A 19,452-nucleotide genomic window follows, 5' to 3' on the forward strand; every position below is an offset into this window, starting at 1 on the left:
GCAAGCGACAACACCGAGTGAACTGGTGCAGAAATGTCACATCCCGGGACGATCAAGGTATTAATAGTGCTTGTAAAAGACAGCAATCTTTTCTGCACTCTTGAAACTCATCTATTCCTCCTGAATGGTCTCCTACCTCCCCGCTTCTCTGTAGAGATCCACAAAGAAGAAAGAAGATGAAATGTGCTGCAACATTTAATGGGAAAAAAGGCAAATGGGATAAATTCATCACTTTGGAAAATGTAAGCAAATGCTCTGATTCAGGAGAGGGCAATGTTGTCAGCTTGGGCAAAAGCTACATACTGTACAGTATCACACTGCTTTCCAGATGCTGACTCTACCCACAACCCTTTGTGCTGTGAAGGCTATTGTCCCCTGAAGCTTTTCAAACACAAGACACAATTTACAGTACAAGATGTCTTTGATGTTTTCTGCTACTTTTCTTACAATGTATAAGCTCCTTTTTCTATTCCCCAGGACAATGACGTTATACAGAATAAAATCTTCTTTATAAATGTTATAGGAGACGATTAACGAAACTCTTTCTTAAATAAGCCCATGGCAACTACACAAGCATGAGGGTCTGAATAACCTCCTTTCTTCTGCAACTGTCCTGGTCTCTCCGTTCCTTTTTTCACTGTCTTTTTTCAAACTGGGAAGCAAATCACATTCTAGAACACATAGCTTTGAAGATCGGCCCACGTTAATGCAAAAACCAGTGGAGACTGAATTTAAATAGATGGATAAACTAAGGAAATCTGAATAGTAAAAAATGAAACAACTGTGTTCGTTTCAACAATAGGAAAAAATAAAAAAGACGGCATCTTTTCAAGATGAGTACTGAATTGCAAAAGCAAGGCAACAGATTATTTGGCATCCATCAAAATATAGAACAAGAAGCCCAATTAATGGCTCAGATCTTTAAAAATACAAGGCAATATTACATTTTTTTCTCTTTATCTCAGATAAAACAAAAGTCAGTTTGTTTAAACACAGGCAGTGATTAATTAGCAGACTTGGACACTCTGGTCACAGTATGTGGGCAGAGAATTGACTGTTTGGCAAATTGCGATTTCTGAGCTGTGGGCTGCATCACTGCCACAGAGCTCCAGGTCACATAGACAAAGCCTCACACAAACTGGAGTGGGATGAGGCTCATTTCCAAGGCTAATTAAAGTAAAGGAAGATTCTTTCTGTCCCATCTGAGCAGCTGGAAGTCCTTTTTACACCCAACAGAAACCAAACCAATTGAAGGATAACCGCACTGTATTCGAGAGTGTGTAGGACAGAATAATCCAAACAATTATTAATAATCTCATTTGAAAAAAAAAAAAGGAAAATGTTTCCAAATAATGTGGGAGCACATTTTCAAGTTCCGCAAATTTGTGAAACCCATCCATCCATTTTCAAATCGCATCTTCCAATTTAGGGTTGTGGGGGGAAGGGGAACAGGAGCCTATCCCAGCAAGCAATGGGCACAAAGCAGGGTTACACCCAGTCCATCGCTGGGCCCACACTGACACATCACATACAGTTGTAGCAGGGTCAATTTTCCAGGAACCAATTAATCTACCAGTACGTCTTTGGACTGTGGGAGGAAACCGGAGCACCCAGAGGAAACCTCCACAAACTCATACAAAATCCACGTAAATAACACTCGCATCCAGAACTGAAGGCAGGGCAGCAATGCTAAGCACTGCACCACTGAGCCCTCCCCCCTCCTCTTAATATATTTATCCTTATTTATATAGCCCCATTTATATAGCATTTAGGGTTTTTTCAAAATACAATCTTAAATACATGGGTAAAAAATATTTCCTAACCTTACTGTGCAAATGGCAACATAATATTTTAGAACCTTAAAGTTTAGACCACAAGCCCTTAGCTGAATTCCCCAAAAAATTACATTGAGAAACAGCAAGTGTTACTTTATACGTAGAAGTATTCCATAGTATTTCTGATATACAGTATTGTTTTAGGAAGATATGCCATTACGTGTATCTTCAAACACTAGAATATCTTGCTTGAAGGATGCATCTACCACAGTACTTAACAGTACAGTCCACTGTAAGTTGTGAAACCCTTAGTTTTGTTCTCTAAAACAAACGCACATAGATTTTTTTGTCTTATCCAAAGTAACAAAAAACGTCACTGTGCTTTGATGTAATTGTAATAGTGACAAAGTGTTGGAAAAAGACATTGTAACCTATAGCGTTCTCCTAAGAAGTTCATTTTTGGTATTTACACAGATGATTACAATTGTTAGAGTTAGGGTGATAGATTGTCTTGAATCTTTCCATTTTTAGTAAACAAAAATAAAATAATATATTTTAATTGGAAGTACAAAGTACTGTACAAACAATATAATATATATTATAAAAGCAGTTTAAAATATAATATGAATATAAAACAATTAGGATATAAATTATTAATAAAGGAATGGCATCACAATAATGATGATGATGATAAACTTGCCTCAGAGATGATTCATCTTTCTCTATCCAGTGTAAATCCTTTTATTTCACCACAGACGTCCTCTTTGCTGAAGCTCCTTGACGGTTGAAAAGCTCCCTGCGTTACGGAGCCTGTTCTTCGTGGGAGGCTGTTAATATGCATCAAACATTTATTTTGAGGTCCCAGTCCCACACTGAACATTCCACTCGCTGGTCTCTCTTTTCCCCATTCTGCTGCTTGTGCTTTAAGGAGCTCCTTTTTTATGCTCACAGGCAGAAGATTTCTGTACACATTTTGTGATGTCAGGCACTGCTGGGCTGTGTCAGAGTTCCTTGTGATTGCTAATAAAATAGCTTTTGTTCATGCTCGTTTAACAACTCGTCTAGTGAACATTGTCATACAGATCAATTCTTATTGCTTTTTTGTTATTACTGTCTTTCACATTTTAATCATTTATCGCCTTTTGGAATGGATTTGGCATGCACTTTACGTGAAAGTAATCACAAAATTTTAAAAGAAATATTGGGCACACCTCAGTATAGGCAGTACAATTTGTGCATTAAACTCTTGTAAAACACATAAAGAGAAAATCACTATAGTGTTAATAACCTGGTAATAAGTGATTAATCATGAGTAATTGCATGGTTATTAACCAAAACCATATCAATGGGTACTTAAGTCTTAAACACTCGATTTGTATCTATTTATACAAAGCATGATATGCACCCACTAGTGTTAACGGCACCATCCTTCCATCAAGTGATTCTATCAGCCGATGTATTTATTGGTAGGCAACAGACAGGGCAAGACTGCGACTGGTTTAAAATTCAAGGGGGTGGAACTTTCAATCTTTGGCTTGGAGTTTGTAAGGATTAAAGGAAAGAGCAAGCCCACAAGCAATATACATAATTGGAATTCTTCCAAGAAGTACAATGCATACCACACCCACATAAGCAGAAGTATGTTAAGTGCTTTATCCCTGTATGTACTTACATTATATATAACAATTATTCATTAAAGCTTTCCTGTTTTGTATTAACCAATCATTTTATTTTCTATACTCTCTAACTCACAACCACCATTGGTTAATGAGCTTGACTCACTGCTGTGACACGTATTGCATCACGAGGGTTGCCATTTTACCAAACGCAGTCCTCACAGAGCCTGTAAAAGAGTTATACATAGTCCAACATGTCCTGGAGACAGTTTCATTGTGTAGCAGATCCTAAGGTCTAACTGTAACTCCAACATTTACAGTGACTCTACACCTGGAACCTACCTGAATCTAAACCTTGGCCCTGGCCTTTAGTCCCCTGTTAACCCGAGAGTCAACCATATCACAAAGACTATCTTTTGTGAGTATTAGTGTTAGTGTTGTACTTTTTCATCAGAATACAACTCAGTAACAGCTGCTAATATGTAATTGAATATTAAGTACTGGGATATGATAAGGACAGGCGTACCTTGCTGGTCAAATGTTTGTTGTTGGATAATATAATTAGGCTCATAAAAGAACTGAACATCCTATGGGCCTGTCTTGCACTAACTTCAGTGTCTGGACTTCATTGTTTAAAGTCAAAATTAAACTCAAAGATCTTTCTATTTACACAATAATGAATACGTTTATAAAGGAAATTCTTCCATACTTATTGGGTGGCACTTCAACATCCAGCATCACAATAACTCAAAACATATGGCCAATGTACCCAGGGGCATCATCAGGAGAAAAAACAGAAAGACTTAGACTGGCCAAGTTCACAGACTTCATACAGTAATTGACTAAAAAATATATGCCACCATCAACCAACATTTTGTAATTATTATTATTAAGATAATGAATTCCTTACACTTATATAGCGCTTTTCTGGACACTCCACTCAAAGCGATTTACAGATAATGGGGACTCCCCTCCACACCACCAATGTGTAGACCCCAGCTGGATGACACAACAGCACCCAACGTGCACCAGTACACTCACCACACACCAGGTCTCAGTGGGGAGGACAAAATAATGATGAAGCCAGTTCAGAGATGGGGATTATTAGGAGGCCACAACTGGTAAAGGCCAGGGGGAAATATGGCCAGGACACTGGGGTAATACCCCTACTTTTTTCAAGAAACGCCCTGGGATTTTCAATGACCATGGATAGTCAGAACCTCGGTTATATATCTCAGCCAAAGCATGCCACCATTTTTACAGTGTAGTGCCCCCGTCACTATGCTGGGGCATTAGGACCCACACAGCCCATTGGGTGAGCACTCCCTACTGATACTGCTAACACCTCTTCCAGCAGCAACCTTAGCTTTCCCAGATGGTCTCCTTTCCAGGTACTGGCCAGGCTCACACCTGCTGAGCTTCAGTAGGTTGCTGGTTGTGAGCTGCAAGGTGATATAGATGCTGGCAAAACATTTTAAAGTGCAATCCCCAATACCTATGGCCACTTGAGAAATTGACTCAATAGTGTGACTTTTAAGCGTCTTATTTCCCATAGCGATTGTTGGATTATTTGCCTTAGTTGGGAAACATCTTCCATCCTGCACACTTGGGTTTAGTATCTTTAGTATGCCCAGAATACTAGACAGCCTTACTAAATTTTTAGCTTGTGACTCAGTTGCTTACTGCTGTTATTTTAGAGAGCTATACAGTTAATCTTCCTTCCTGTTACATTACACAGCACACGTTTCAGATAAAGTGCTTTTCTCTTAATGGGATATGTTTCCCTAATTTTATCTTCTCATAAATATTTTAAAAAGTCCTTGTAGAACACTGTTATACTAAGGGCAAATCCTGTTACCATGTAATGCATCTTTGACACAAATGAAACAAAGAAAAACTATAGTTGGATCTTTCATGCTTATTACAAGTCTAGCATAACCCGAACATGACCACCAAGACTGCAGTATTACATCAAGCAAAAATCTATGGAATGTTGCAGTCTATCTGTTCTGAAGGGGAGTCTCATCACATTCTACTGTGCTACAGTGAACACTCCACTGAGCTTCAGAGGACAGATTCGAGAGGAAACAACTCTGACGCCAACTGGCACTGTACCTAATTATACTTTGAGTGTCCTTCCTCCAGCATGAGCACTACATTCAGAAGCAATAGATTAAAAAAAACACTATAGTGATACACATGAAAGATAGCTTATGTTTTCCAATATTACAGTCCTTGGTCGCCATTTTACAAATCAAACTAGTTATTACTAGTGTAATAAACTGTACTATAGTCCAGGAGGAATAGGTTTCTACAGCTTTTCTAGGTACTTTTGAAAAGGTAACTGATTACAACAACAAAAAACTTGATTTGTCTTCAAATTAGTTGGGCCACATCAGTAACTGATATCGGAAAGGCTCCCATGCCTGATTTATGCGACACAATCCTGTCCCCACAAGAATCTGTTTTTAGATAATTAAAAACTAAATTCTGCAGCAGTCTTTTTCATACTTAAATTGTCTTATCTGTCTTACAGATTTAAAAAGGAGTATGCAGCTTATCAGTAAAACTAACCAGACTTACAAGTTGTAAGTTGTAATCAGGCCACAGAATGTCGTGTAGATCTAAGAACATCAGGATAGTCAGTTGTGCCATCAAGTGCGTTTTACAGTAAATAAGAGTGTAGGTTGAGACCTTACTGTAATTATTTCCTAATAATTATTGTAGTAAGATTATGACATGAAAAACACCTTTCTTTAACTATTACGAAGTGAAACACAATTTCTCTGTTCTCTCTGTTATTTTGCCACCTTTGTCTTGTTATATGTTCTAGTTGGATCAGTTAAAAGCAGATAATGTTGTTTACAATCATATTAAATGTTAAATTAAATTATGATCTCTATAATATATGTCATTATGGAAAATAATACAAAATATTCAATGAAAAATGCTGGTATTTTGCAGTAATTATAGAATAAGTGAGTTTTACCAAATCTCATTAAACATTTTGGAAACTTCGTTGAACTTTCCTCTTGGTTGTTGGACCCTGTCCAAAATGAGCTGTCTGCAGGGAGTCAGGGCAGTGATGAAGAGCAGACAGAAGCTGAGTTTACCCACAACTGCCAATATGGCAGTGAATTCTCAAATGAAGGTCCTTCATCTTTTTGTTCTGTTAGTTTTCCTCCACCTCCTTTACAGCTGTCACCTTGCCAGCTCAAATAACACAATATGAATAAAAAAGCCGAGAGGATTCGTTGGTTTAATTACACCATGTGAACATTTCTCAGCTTTAGGGAAAATTAAGACAGTGAATTTCCAAAAGTAGTGATGTGGATGCCCTAAAATGGACACTTTCATTTTTTCATGCAACGTGAAGAAAGTAAAATAACCATCTTAATATCTTCCTTTAACATTTCTTTGCAAATTTCAGTCTGCCTTAAATCTCCTCTTGTTCACCAGTGACAGGTGCTGGTTTTCACCAGGTGGTTTTCAGGCTGTACAGACTTGTATCAAATTCGACTACGATTCTTAGGTACGTAGCACAGCCTAGTCTAGCAACGCACAGCTGAATCCCAGGAAAGTGCAGGAAAATGTGTTTATTGGAATGCAGTCTTGTGTAACCACCACAGTGATTTCACACAAGGCTACATACAGTATGCTGCTATAACAGCATTTATAATAATCTTTCACTAAAAGATATACAGACATCTTGTACATAAATATTCATACTAATACACATCATATGTTACATCACATGTGTTAAGGTTAGGAGTATGTGATCTATTAATGTCATTATGACTACCTATGTACCTGTGAAAGACTATTACTGTATCACCTTACATAGAAATTGATGATGCTAGCTACAATTAAAAGTAAATTCATGGGAAAGAAGTGCCCTTCTGATTTATCAGCTACACTTTTGTAAGGGAATGCTCACCATGCAAGGAGTTTTTACAAATAAAGACAGCTTGTGGACCCCACAGAGACTGAAGAGCATGACTGGATTTGGCAACAGCCCTACTCAAGGAGCCCTGTGTGGTGCTGGCAGCCGGTAGATGGGATTATTGTACGCAGCAGAATTCCCTGTCTTCCTCCAGATGGCACACAGTGGAAAGCATTCCAATCAGAGCTGGGTCTCCTCATGGGAGTTGACAGGTGGGTCACACTGACGATCTCAGCGTGACGACTGACGTACTCAGAATGCAAGATCTGTGCTTGTGTTTTGCAGTGATTAGGAACATTGCAAAGGACTGGTACCTAATCTGACAAAATGAATGAAATCAATCATTTATTTTGCTGTTTGGAGGGTTTGCTACTTCTTCTGATCTCCTCCCAACTCCATTACTTAACAGAGAGGAAATGAAAGCAAGATGAAATCAACTAAATGTTCTCTGTCACAGACATCATTATCCCCTTAAACCTGACTGACCTGAGTCAGATACTAATACAAAATAGGTGAACAAGTACTTAGATTCTTTAGCTCGGGTCTAATTTGTTTCTGGACGTCTGTCCCTTGCAGCACTTTAAAACGAAACGTTGCCAATCTGCACGGAAGTGATTTCAAATACTGAGAAGATAAGGAGCTATTGGCATGGTCAGCTCCAAAGATTATTTAAACCTCTGCCACACAAGTGAAAACTTGGGGGTGGAAGTGGACATCTAGAAGAGATATCAGAGATATCTTATTGAAGAGATATTTTACTGAGTCTATCAGATCAACAAATGCCGCGGCTCTTTTCACGTCAGAGTGCTGTGGAAGAGCTACTACTTATCCATCTGCCCATCCATTACCTAGTACAGCAGTGCAGGGGCAGCCAACCCAACCTGATAAACAACAATTGCAAGGATGCCAGACCCTTTCAGGGCAGTCACAGACAAAAACCACACATACACTCATAGCAAGACCAATTTTCCCAGAACCCATTTAACCTACTAGAACTACTGCTAACCAACTAGAACCTGACTGTGGGAGGAATCCAGAGCACCCGGAGGAAATCCAGGTGAACACGAGGAGAACATACAAACTCCATGAAGATAGCAGGCAGGTCTCCAGCTCTGCAGGGGCAGAGGCAGCAGAGCTGACCCCTGCACCACTATGTCGCCCTACTACTTGTCCAAGTAGTGCAAACTGATTTTGTGAGATCCTCCAAAACAGTTGGTGTCATGTTCATAGATGAAAAAGGGTACCAAAGAAGATCTCCTTCTGTCATTTACTGTCTCCATGACAAGACTCCTGTTTTCTATGATTTGTAAAATGGAACTGAATTACAGTCTTCTATTCTGCTGAATAGCCCCATTCTGATCGCTAATTTCTCAAAATAACAAGGTGCAAGAGAGTGTTGTTTGTGCCGCATGCATTGTGGGAACAGCACAGTAACCAAACTCCCACTTGAAACCGCAGACTGCTGCCTATCCATCTACGCTCGGCTTAACACCCAGGCGAACTTTCCACTTGAGGCGACAAACCCACAAGTTTCCTGCCACCTCCATCCATATAAATCGCAAAAAACACACACACTTCACCAAGAGAGGCCAAAAGGCATAATGAAATCAAACAGTTGCTTGTCAATCTGCAACAGAGTCTATAACCCCAGTTTTAAATGATAACATGTGAAGGACTACAAACCAGAGCAGACGATTCATCCCATCTAGCCTGTTTGGTCGTTAGTAATTAAGTAATTGATGAATTAAGAAGGCTTAATAGTAAAACAGTTAATCAGTTAAGGGTGATAGGTGCTCATCAGCTTGGAGTTTATCATGGTGTCTGTAGATTGTGACTTTCCTCTGGATTGGACACTAGCAATGCTGGTATTCATTTGTAAAGAAAGGTGAAAAGGAAGCAACTGGGGCCAAAGTTACTCTAGGTTATAACCTTAGAGTTCATAGCAGGTTTTGAAGGTAACCATAAAACAATGGGTTACTAAAGGCTTGAAACAATTTAGCTACGATTAATTCTGCAGATCACTTGTTAAACTGACTAATTCACAGATCCTTTGAAACACAAAGCATCTTTCATCTCTGAATTCCATAAAGTTAAAAATATATCATTTACATGTCATCTCGGCCTTTAGAAATAGGAGTTTTATGGTGATCTTTAATCTCCAGGCCCAGGGATAACAGGCAGGGCTCATCGACTGGTTTGTTATGTTCTGGTCTGGCTTGTACAAAAATTATATCATTACTGATTCAGAGCTTGTCTTGGCAACTTGTCAAACTTGAACAGTTTGTTTGTCTTCATACACAAACACTCCAAGTCTTTGTAAATGACTCCTAATGAGCATCAAATCTGCTGAGCCAAAAGGCCAAACTGATTTGTCTAATGGGTTTGGAAATCCTTTTCGAGCTCCACAACAGGATAATACACTGTCCAAGCTCTGCTGGTTCTACCCCACATGGCTGCACTATCTGGATTAGAGTCTTTCTGACTGATGTTAAAATGTTGAACACGAGCTCAGATGCAACATCTGGGGAGGTGTTGTCCTTGAGTCTTAGCAACATTTCCGCAGAGAAAGAAGCAACAGATCTTCCTAGATGCTCACCTACACAAGATACTGGGTGTAAATTGAGAGAAATCTGTTGTTTATTTAACACATGACCTCCATTTGGTTTCCCTCCCTTACGGCCTCATTATCAGCTCCAGTTTGAAGTCTGTCCCAGTGATGTACCTGCTGCCACGGCTTTCTGCAATCTTTGTCATATTTAGTACATAGCAAGGACCACAAAAAGTCTTTCTCAGAAAGTATGGATATTGTTTTATTCTAGCAAAAGAAAAAGTCAGGCTTCTCTCATCTAGTTTTGTGTCTGTTGCCAAGGTAGCAATAGAAAGCAAGATTGGGTTTAAACAAAAGAATTTTGAAATTGCATAATATTTCCTGTGATTTTGCCATCTGCGCCAACTCTTTCATCTCCTGTGGCCTGTGGATATTCTGAAATACCAAAAAGTTACCTAGACCCCGCAAAAGTTAAACAGTAATTAAGTATGGTCTGCACTGCAAAACATTACATTTAGGAAGCCAAGAAGATGGCAAGGCCATATTGCTCAGTGTTCAGACCACCCACAAGGCCTCCTCACAACCAGTCCCAGTCAACATCTGATTAACTGTATGTGGCACAAAAGAAAATACTGAGCAAGGAGGAATGATGAGATAATTATCAGATGCCAATCAGCACCCCGAAAACAGAGGAAGCTAGTAAAACTAGTAGCAATTTCCTGTTACTTCTTTAATAGCAATTTCTTGTTAAATCCTCTTTAGAGGATACTTTTTTTAATAGTAATTTCTTCCTGTTTAATTTCTTTACATTCAGATGGCACCTTCTGGTTATGAAGAGTTTGAAAGAAATCTATTCTTTAGTTCTCTGCCTAGTCATAAATCCTAAAATACACTTGATACAGTATTTCCTTATCTATCCATCTCTGTTTTTCTCTATTAGTGCATTGTTTTTTTTTTAAAATCCAGTGTGCAGAAAATCATCGCAGTCTAATCACGGAGAGAAATATTTAAGGATTAAACCCAATGAAAATACTTGATGAACTATACACCAAACATGTAAGTACAGAAATTGCACTTACAGTTTCATTTTTAAACACAAATCAAGAAAAATAGTCAAAACAACAATAAGCACTTCAGTAAACTGTATTGCTTGCATGTTCTGACCGAATTCCTTCTTCGTTTCTCATCATTGTTTTAAAGCCAAAAAGGTTACGATTGTTGTATATACAGTACAGTAATATTTACCTGGGCACACAGCAATGGTATGTAAATAGTATAAGCGTACTAGTTGTTAATTAGACTATGCACAGGAACGACTGTAAGATAAAAAAATAGGTTATGGAAATGGAACAACAAAACTTTGACACTCCTACAAAAACAATGAAAAAAAGCTAAAAGCAATTAGTGGTGAATGATGTTCTCATTCATATGAACAGATCTAGCATCTTTTAGCAACTAGTTGATATTTTACAGAATTTTGTTCATGGTTTCTCTTACACCATTGGCAGAGTAGTACTATTATACTAGTAATCCTAAATTCAAACGTTTACAGACTCCAGTATTAAAAATATGATGCCAAAATCTGATTAATTTTAATATGACAAGAGATAATACTTTGATGTTTTGATCTGTACTTGGTATGTGCTTCAGAGCTGCAATGTTAAAGCACAATGAACAGCGGTTATCGACGAACCCGGCACTCAGCACGTGTCTCTTTCTGAGGAATAAAAGGCAACGCCAATGCATTAGTGATCCACAGCTCCAGTGGAAGTCTGGAATACATTTTCACATTTAACGGAGTTCTTTTACGAAAGTGCAGGAGGGATTATGACAACCAAGTCCCTTTAACTCCCAGCTGTCTCAACCCACATTTTCAAAAGGTACAAATTAGATCAATCTACCTCTTTCACACCATTTCCACCTTTGCAGCTCCCTCCACCCTTGGTTAACTCCTCACACTGCCTGGTGGTCCCAGGTTTCCATGCTATGGCCAAGGGATGGAACTTAATACGAGAGGATTAAACCAAATGTCGCTATCCCTCACCACTCGATAAACCTACACAGACACATCAGATTTTCTGGCAGCATTATCCTTTGCAGGTGCTGTTTTACCACAAACTGCAATGGAAAAAAAGCTTAATGGTTTTGCACTTAGGAGTTTTTGAGACAGATTGTTCGTATAGTTTTCCTGCCATGGCTGTAAATGTTATGATTTTTAACATACAGTTAGCAAATGAGGGAAGGCCATTTGGCCCAGCCAGCTTTTAAGTAGCTAATTGATCTGAGGATCTCATCCAGTTCGTTCTTGAAACAAGCCAGGGTAACAGCTTTGACAATATGACTGGATAGGCAGACTCACACAACACTTTGTGCAAAGAGATACCTCCTGTTCTCAGTTATAAATGCTCTCCTGCTTAGTTTTATCCCCTGGTTCATGTTTTACTACTTATTTTACAGTGATTTAAATACAAAAGGGGGGAGACAATAACTCCATTAAAATGCGCAGTAACTGTTACAAGAACAAAGAAGAAAGCTCATTATAACTTCAAATGCAAAGAGTTGTGGGAACACAAGATACCCAGGCATGTTCTCAAAGATTTTATATGTCAATGTATTTCTTGGGTGTAGAAACTCAAAAAAGTAAATTCTTATGTAAGATGTTTCTTTTCTTTTGTTTTCATTCCTTAATTGAATCTCAAAAACTCAGTTTACTGACTGATTTCCTGGCTAACCAGCTGTCTGTAATAATAAAAAAAAATGTCTAGCTTTAGATTCGCATTTTAGTTTCTTTGCAAACCACACTTTTTCTGGAAAGGTGTGTTCACCCAAAGTAAGATGAAAAGGACATATTCTACAGTAAAAATTGTAAAAAATATTCCCCAAAACCACAAAAATGACATCAATTTCCAAGAAGTTCTTAAATTGCAGAGTTAGCTCAATAGTTGCTTAAAACCAATGTCCAACATTTTTAAAGTGTCTTCAGTATGAAATGTTGTGCTGCGAAATGTTGCATCCCATAAGCAAAACAAAATATGCTTAATGAGATGCAAAATACCCTCACATCTGCAAATTTGATGAGGGCTATGTTACCCCAGTTCCACAGCAATACCAAAAAACAAACCTCTCACCAGCTTTAAAGTTACTTATTTTTAAAGAAAAAAATATTTCTAATAAATCACTTATTAATAATTCTGATCATTATGATAGCAAATGCAAATGTAAGTATAGCTTAATCACTAATGGAAGAAGTGAATAAAGCTTACTCATAAGCATTAAACAATCAAAAGCAATACTGAGAAGAGAAAATAATATGACCTCAAAGCTTTATTTAAGGTAATAAAAAATATGACTTACAATCAGTGTAGTTAGGCCCCTCTTTGCCTTGTCCTATTTGCGTTCTGTGCAAAACATCGACTGTGCTGCCTTGCTGGTTTTATTTTTCTAGCCCCTCTCTCTCTATAGGGCCCTTGTACCAGGCCACATCACCTCCCGTATGGAAATCAGCCTCCCAGTGTACAGCTATTGTTCAGTCCAAACCCCACTCATTCATAAATCCCCACTTTGTGACACTGCCACAAAGACATCTCTGTTCCGACAGGGTGCGGCTTTCAACTTGAAGCCTTATTTCTTCCTTCAGATGAATTTAGGGTAATAAAACTGTTTTTATTTGGGGAGGGTGCTGGTTTTGAAGTCAAGAACACAAAAAATGGGTTTATTTAACGGACATGTTTTTTTTTCTTTCAGGAGTGGAACAGAGTAGCCTGACACATTAGTGCTGGGACAGTCAAGTGTCACCACATCTCACTGAGCATTGTAAACATACATTGTGTTTTCACGATACTTTATCCACCTAGATTTCCTTCTGATTTCTTTACATTTGCTTCCTATACGTCTAAGGTACTGTATAACTACTGTAAATGTAGAGGCAAGGTGGTCTTGGAAAAGCCTATGTGACCCGTAAGGTAGAAGGGTTGAGTAACTCAAACTTTTTCTAGCTGTAATAAAGAGGCTCCAGTATTCCTTTTGTTCCTGTTTGTTCTACAGTAGGACATCAGTAGTGTTGTACTTTTATCTTTTGCATAGTGAGCAAGATGATACTGTATATTGTCAGGTAACTTGAAGCACCTTACTGGTATTCAACTTGTAAAAAGGCGAGAAAACAACCAGTTTCATTGAGAACTGTGCTTCACCCGCATGATTCCTCAATAAATATGAGGATCCAGGTGATATTATTTTTAAATTTTTGCATCCAGTATAGTTGGGATGCTGGTTCTTTGAATCCAGGCTGTGCTACAGTTATGTACAGTAACTTATGGCTTTGGTTGCAGATATATCACTGCTACAAATAAGCAATACATTTAATGATCTTTGGGACAAGGTTATAAGGTTTTTCTAACCATGATTCTCTTTTCTGAGACACTTGTAGTTTCCATGGGGACTTTAAAAACCAATTTAAAATGATACTGATGAGTTCCTAACAAATTTATCAAAATGACATTTGTACTTGTTAGGGGGTAAAACTACTTTGATTATTTTTTTCATATTATAAAGGCAAGGTAGCACTGTTCTTAGCATTGCTGTCTCACAGTGCTGAGGCCTTGGGTTCAATTCTAGACCTGGGGTGCTGTCCATGGGTTTCCTTCAGGTGCTCTCCAAAGACATGCTGGAAGGTTAATTGGCTTCTGGGAAAATTGGTCCTGGTTTGAGTGTTTTTGTGTCCGTGTGTGTGTCCCATCCAGGTTATCCTGACCCGTGTCTGTTGAGGAGGAGCCAAGATACACTCCTCCTCCATGACCATGTACTGGGTAGAAAATGGATGGAACATCTAGGCCAGCATGGTATAAATGACCATAAAGACGACTAAACAGTAAGAAAATATGAGGACTTCTTCTTGTATTTTCGCAAATGAATACCCGTCACATCTTATAGAGGTGTGAAAAGCCCTGAGCTTCTCTGAAGATAACAATGAAACCAACTTAGCCTGTCGATACTATGGATGTGGAACTTTGTTTTTGAACTTAGTGTGATGGACGGAAAAGGCCTGGTCTCAATGTAATAGGAACACTAAAGGTGAAAAAAAAATGTAATTTTAAAGCCTGTGATCTAGAAGTTCAAAGTCATAAAGGCAACTATTAAGAATGGCCCAAACTGATTGCTGTAATGTTTCCCACCTGGTGATGTTATTTAAAGCCCAGCTTAGTCTTGAAATAAAAGTACGCTTGGAGAACCAGATTGAGCCCTTTTCTGTGAACTACAGTATGTGTGGATGACAGTGGGGTCCTAAGTTGGGCCAAAGGAGCCGTCCAAAGAGAAGCCTGACACAAAAGACCCCTGGCTGCTGGCTGTGACTGGTTTACATGGACACATGCAGGCTTACATCATGCTTTGGGCTGCAGATGGGAACGGTGGGTGCCTTAGCACACACACAGTCTTGAGCACTAGCAACAAGAATCTCGGATCACCTCGGCAATTCGTTATTTTTTTTGCATTCTAACAATAGGGACAGCAGGCAGAGCCAGAGCAAGAATTATCTAATCTTGGGAGCGAAAGAAGAACTGCAGGATTGTTCCGCTTTTAGACAATTATCTCTGTGCACGAACTTTCCAGTGTCTGTCAGTGACAGGCTTGGATTGTACCATCAGAACGCAGGGGACATCTGAAACAATGGGCCTTGTGTAGGAGGTGGAACAGGGGGGCAGGGGGCTCCACTATGAGGCAGCCACTTCTCGCACATGGTGGTCAGGATACAGTGTCAATAACTCACATGTACACAGAGGCCTCTTCAGTCATTGTGGCCAAAGAGAAAGGTCAAAACAGGTTATTGTTTTCTCATTTATTGTCTTCTTTTTCAGTTAATTCTTCACTCTCTTTCAGCTAATTCTTGTTTTGCTATCAAGACTCAAAGCAATGAACACAGCACCTCTCTGAGCCCCAAATGTAGAACAAGGTTCACAACTCTTTGGAGAAAAGGAGAATCAAACATCTAAAGTTGCAAAATGATCGCCATCCATATCTAAGCAAAACAAGAGCATGTTCACAATGGAACAGGTAGACATTTATTCCATGCTGAAAAGAAAGGAGACAACATTTCGGCTGTGGAGCTTTCTTCAGGTGTGTCTACAATGTATGTTTGCAATGTAGCACAAGTCCAGTTGTTACCAATGTAAATTGTAAACCAATATTCCAGTATTGACGTTCCCATAGCTGGTGCTGTCTTTGAGAAGAAATATGTGATCCTGATCGCAAATACATCAGGCCAGTTTTTCACGTTTTTCAGTTTTTCACAAAGGTGTTGTATACAAAATTCTGCCCTTGTGGTCAAATCCACAGAACAATGATAAAAGCTGGACCACGTTATTCGATGATTTTGATTAGCTTTCATATTTGTCTTCTGCCAAATGATGATGAAGTCATTTTAGTTTCAATGCTTTCTGAATATAATGTTGTAATATTATATATCAATTTCAACGCTGATATAATATTGTGTGACCTAAAGGAATGTAAATTTGGAGCAAGCAAAACCCAGTAACTGATGGGCATGGAGACCATACTACACTGTCATCTCTGTTAAAATCAATCCCAGTTGTCCTTCCTCAGGAAATTTAGGTAGCTTTTAGCAGGGGCCAAGGCATGGCATTAAGGAAAAAATCAGATTTGGAAATAGCTTCTCTGACTTCATTATCTAGTCATTTCTCAGGCTACAAACAGCAAAATGTCAGTCAAAAATGAAACTGTGTACTATAGGACATGAAGATAACAAAATCTCTCATTCTTTGCTTAACTGCATTTCCATTTTAAGTTGCAATTTTTGCAGACAAATGCAAAGCTCAAGGGTCTTCTTGAACCTAAGGACCTCAGATATTTCCTAATCATTTCACTTACGTACCCAAAAAAACTTGTAAGGGGCCAATTGAAAAAATGACTTCTCTTCATGTCTTTCTCTAATTTCATTCAATCTCCCACAGTATGTCTCCTTCACTAGAAAACCACAAAAAGAAGATAAAAAGGGTAGCAGACCATTGTTTGATCACAACTGAAAAGGTTGCTTCTAACCACTTCCTGTCAGCCCTTTTTCTTAGACTTGCATTTGTTTAATAGTTAGCTAACAGGGAGCACATGTCAAAGAGCTGTAAAGCAGCAAAGTCTTATCAGTTGTCAATGAGAAATTCACACCTTAACTTGAAATGATACCTTTCTTTCTCTTTCTTTTCCTGAACTCTGTGCAAATCCTGACACTTTAGCTTTAGATTACTTTGGTTTATTTTTTAATCTGGTTGAAAAAATCTGACAAGAGCAACTTTTTTTCAGATGAGATCCTCACAGCAATGGGATATCAGGGTAACGTCAACTTGATGTGCTCTCAAAGCCAGATGCAGGACAAGCGGGGACAATGAGAGCTTTCTTTCATACTGTAAACAAGAACCAATCCTTGCTTATAATAATAATTGCTTACACTTTTCTGGACACTCCACTCAAAGCGCTTTACAGGTAATGGGGACTCCCCTCCACCACCACCAATGTGCAGCATCCACCTGGATGATGCGACGGCAGCCATAGTGCACCAGAACGCTCACCACACACCAGCTATCAGTGGGGAGGAGAGCAGAGTAATGTAGCCAATTCATAGAGGGGGATTATTAGGAGGCCATGATGGGGTAAAGGCCAGGGGGGAAATTTGGCCAGGACACCGGGGTTACACCCCTACTCTTTTCGAGAAGCGCCCTGGGATTTTTAATGACCACAGAGAGTCAGGACCTCGGTTTTACGTCTCATCCGAAGGACGGCGCCTGTTTACAGTATAGTGTCCCCGTCGCTATACTGGGGCATTAGGACCCACATGGACCGCAGGGTGAGCGCCCCCTGCTGGCCCCACTAACACCTCTTCCAGCAGCAACCTTAGTTTTTCCCAGGAGGTCTCCCATCCAGGTACTGACCAGGCTCACACCTGCTTAGCTTCAGTGGGTTGCCAGTTGTGAGTTGCAGGGTGATATGGCTGCTGGCTATATGGTCTTAATTAAGAACACAAGAAAGGTTTCAAACCAGAAGAGGCTATTTGACCCATCTAGTAAACCAGGGTATCAGCTTCAACAACATGGCACAGAAGCTTGTTCCACACTCCCACCACCCTTTGTGTAAAGAAGTGTCTCTTTTCTCAATGTTAATGTTCCCTTACTATTAGGTCTTGCACCTCCCTAGAAGGAATGACAATTTTGTCATTTTTTGTTTTTACACGTTAGAAGTGTTTACCTTTGAGGAATCTAGATATAATAGTCGAGAGAAAGCAGGCCAGAACTATCAGAGATCTGTTTCTGTTTCTGTCCAAGATTTCAAAAGATTGTTTCTTATCTCTTGCCAAATAAGAATGATTTAGTTTTAAAATAATATCAGTTAAACACACACACAGAAAAAGAAGACCAGCATCATTCAAGCTGTCAGACATATTTCTAGCAGATATTGCATTTATCCACCACAGAACCTCACTTGAACACATCCCAGCTCTGAGAAATTATTCCTCATGCTTGAACCGTTTGTAATCTGGGCTTAACTGTCTGTTTGCTGGCCTATTAAAAATGGTCAGAAAAATGTTCCCTGGCTAGTACAGTCTGCCAATCAGTAACACGATACATTAATCACAGCAGTTTCTATTTCTAAACCAATTTCCTTAAAGGACCTATGACAACTCAGTGGAAGATACCCACTTACTGCTTTGGTGGTGTTTTCATCTCTCAGTATTACAGTCATAATTACAGTAAAACCATTTCCAAATACCATAATACCAAAGTTGTAATGCAGCTTTTGATTGGTTTCTAAATACAACCAACATGTTTGTTTCAAGATCTTCTGTGATCAAATCTCCCTTTACTATTTTAGTGAGGCGCTAATTTTTTAATCACCAAATAAATCTATATTTAATAAAATATATTACCATGGTAGAACAGAGTCAGTCTCAGATGAATATATTGTAGTCACGCACATTGAAAGCAAGATCAAATAGTTAGGAAAGCACTGCAGGAGCCAGCTAAGTTACTGTCATACTGTAGGTGCATAAAGTACCCTAAGTGTGAAATTGATGTAAACTATTATTTGACTTGTGAGGATCCCATGGCCCCTTTGTGGTCTAAGACATTGTGGAGATGGCAATGACACAAACTCCCATCAGATAGTGGCGACGGTCTTTCATTTAAAAAATCAGCAACAGTATTTTTATTTGATCTCTCTGGGACACAACTAAATACTTGCCTTCCATTGGTTAATTAGATGTCCCTCCTACCTTTCTGATTCTTTCCTAGTTAGGCCACTAAAAGACCCTGATTGACAACTGCAGATTTGTCCTACTACAGTGGCCACCTCTTCCAAAAGGGAACGGTTTGGCTGCCCAGAGCGTGGTCTGTAAATCCAACTTGTGGATCATCGGATCAACAAAAAATCGCAAGATGTCTATACATATGAAGAGACCATTTAACCCATCATGGTGTGTAGGCTGTTTTACTTGGAAGTTCCTATTATTCCACATAATATATCTACTGTACCCAATGAATGTGGAATCTCCAAGTGTCTCAATGTCTCAAA

At 39.0% G+C, this 19,452-nt stretch overlaps 1 protein-coding gene across 11 annotated transcripts in view; it reads right to left on the bottom strand.

The window, feature by feature from the left end:
* The window catches only part of mag (myelin associated glycoprotein), a 41,631-nt gene that overhangs the window by 19,029 nt on the left and 3,150 nt on the right, over nt 1-19,452 (bottom strand). Inside the window, exons 1-2 of one of the 11 annotated variants that reach the window (XM_069184879.1) lie at nt 13,237-13,337; nt 2,476-2,602 (exon numbers count right to left, since the gene is read on the bottom strand). The exons of 6 other annotated variants lie outside the window; for them this stretch is intronic. The gene's annotated coding sequence lies outside the window, so the exon portion shown is untranslated. Of the gene's footprint in view, nt 1-2,471; nt 2,603-13,236; nt 13,345-19,452 lie in introns of those variants that run through there. 4 more of the 11 variants (XM_069184881.1, XM_069184880.1, XM_015336522.2 and 1 more) reach the window with 4 other exon arrangements.

This window comes from Lepisosteus oculatus, chromosome 27 (assembly GCF_040954835.1).
Source record: "Lepisosteus oculatus isolate fLepOcu1 chromosome 27, fLepOcu1.hap2, whole genome shotgun sequence".
NCBI lineage: Eukaryota > Metazoa > Chordata > Actinopteri > Semionotiformes > Lepisosteidae > Lepisosteus > Lepisosteus oculatus.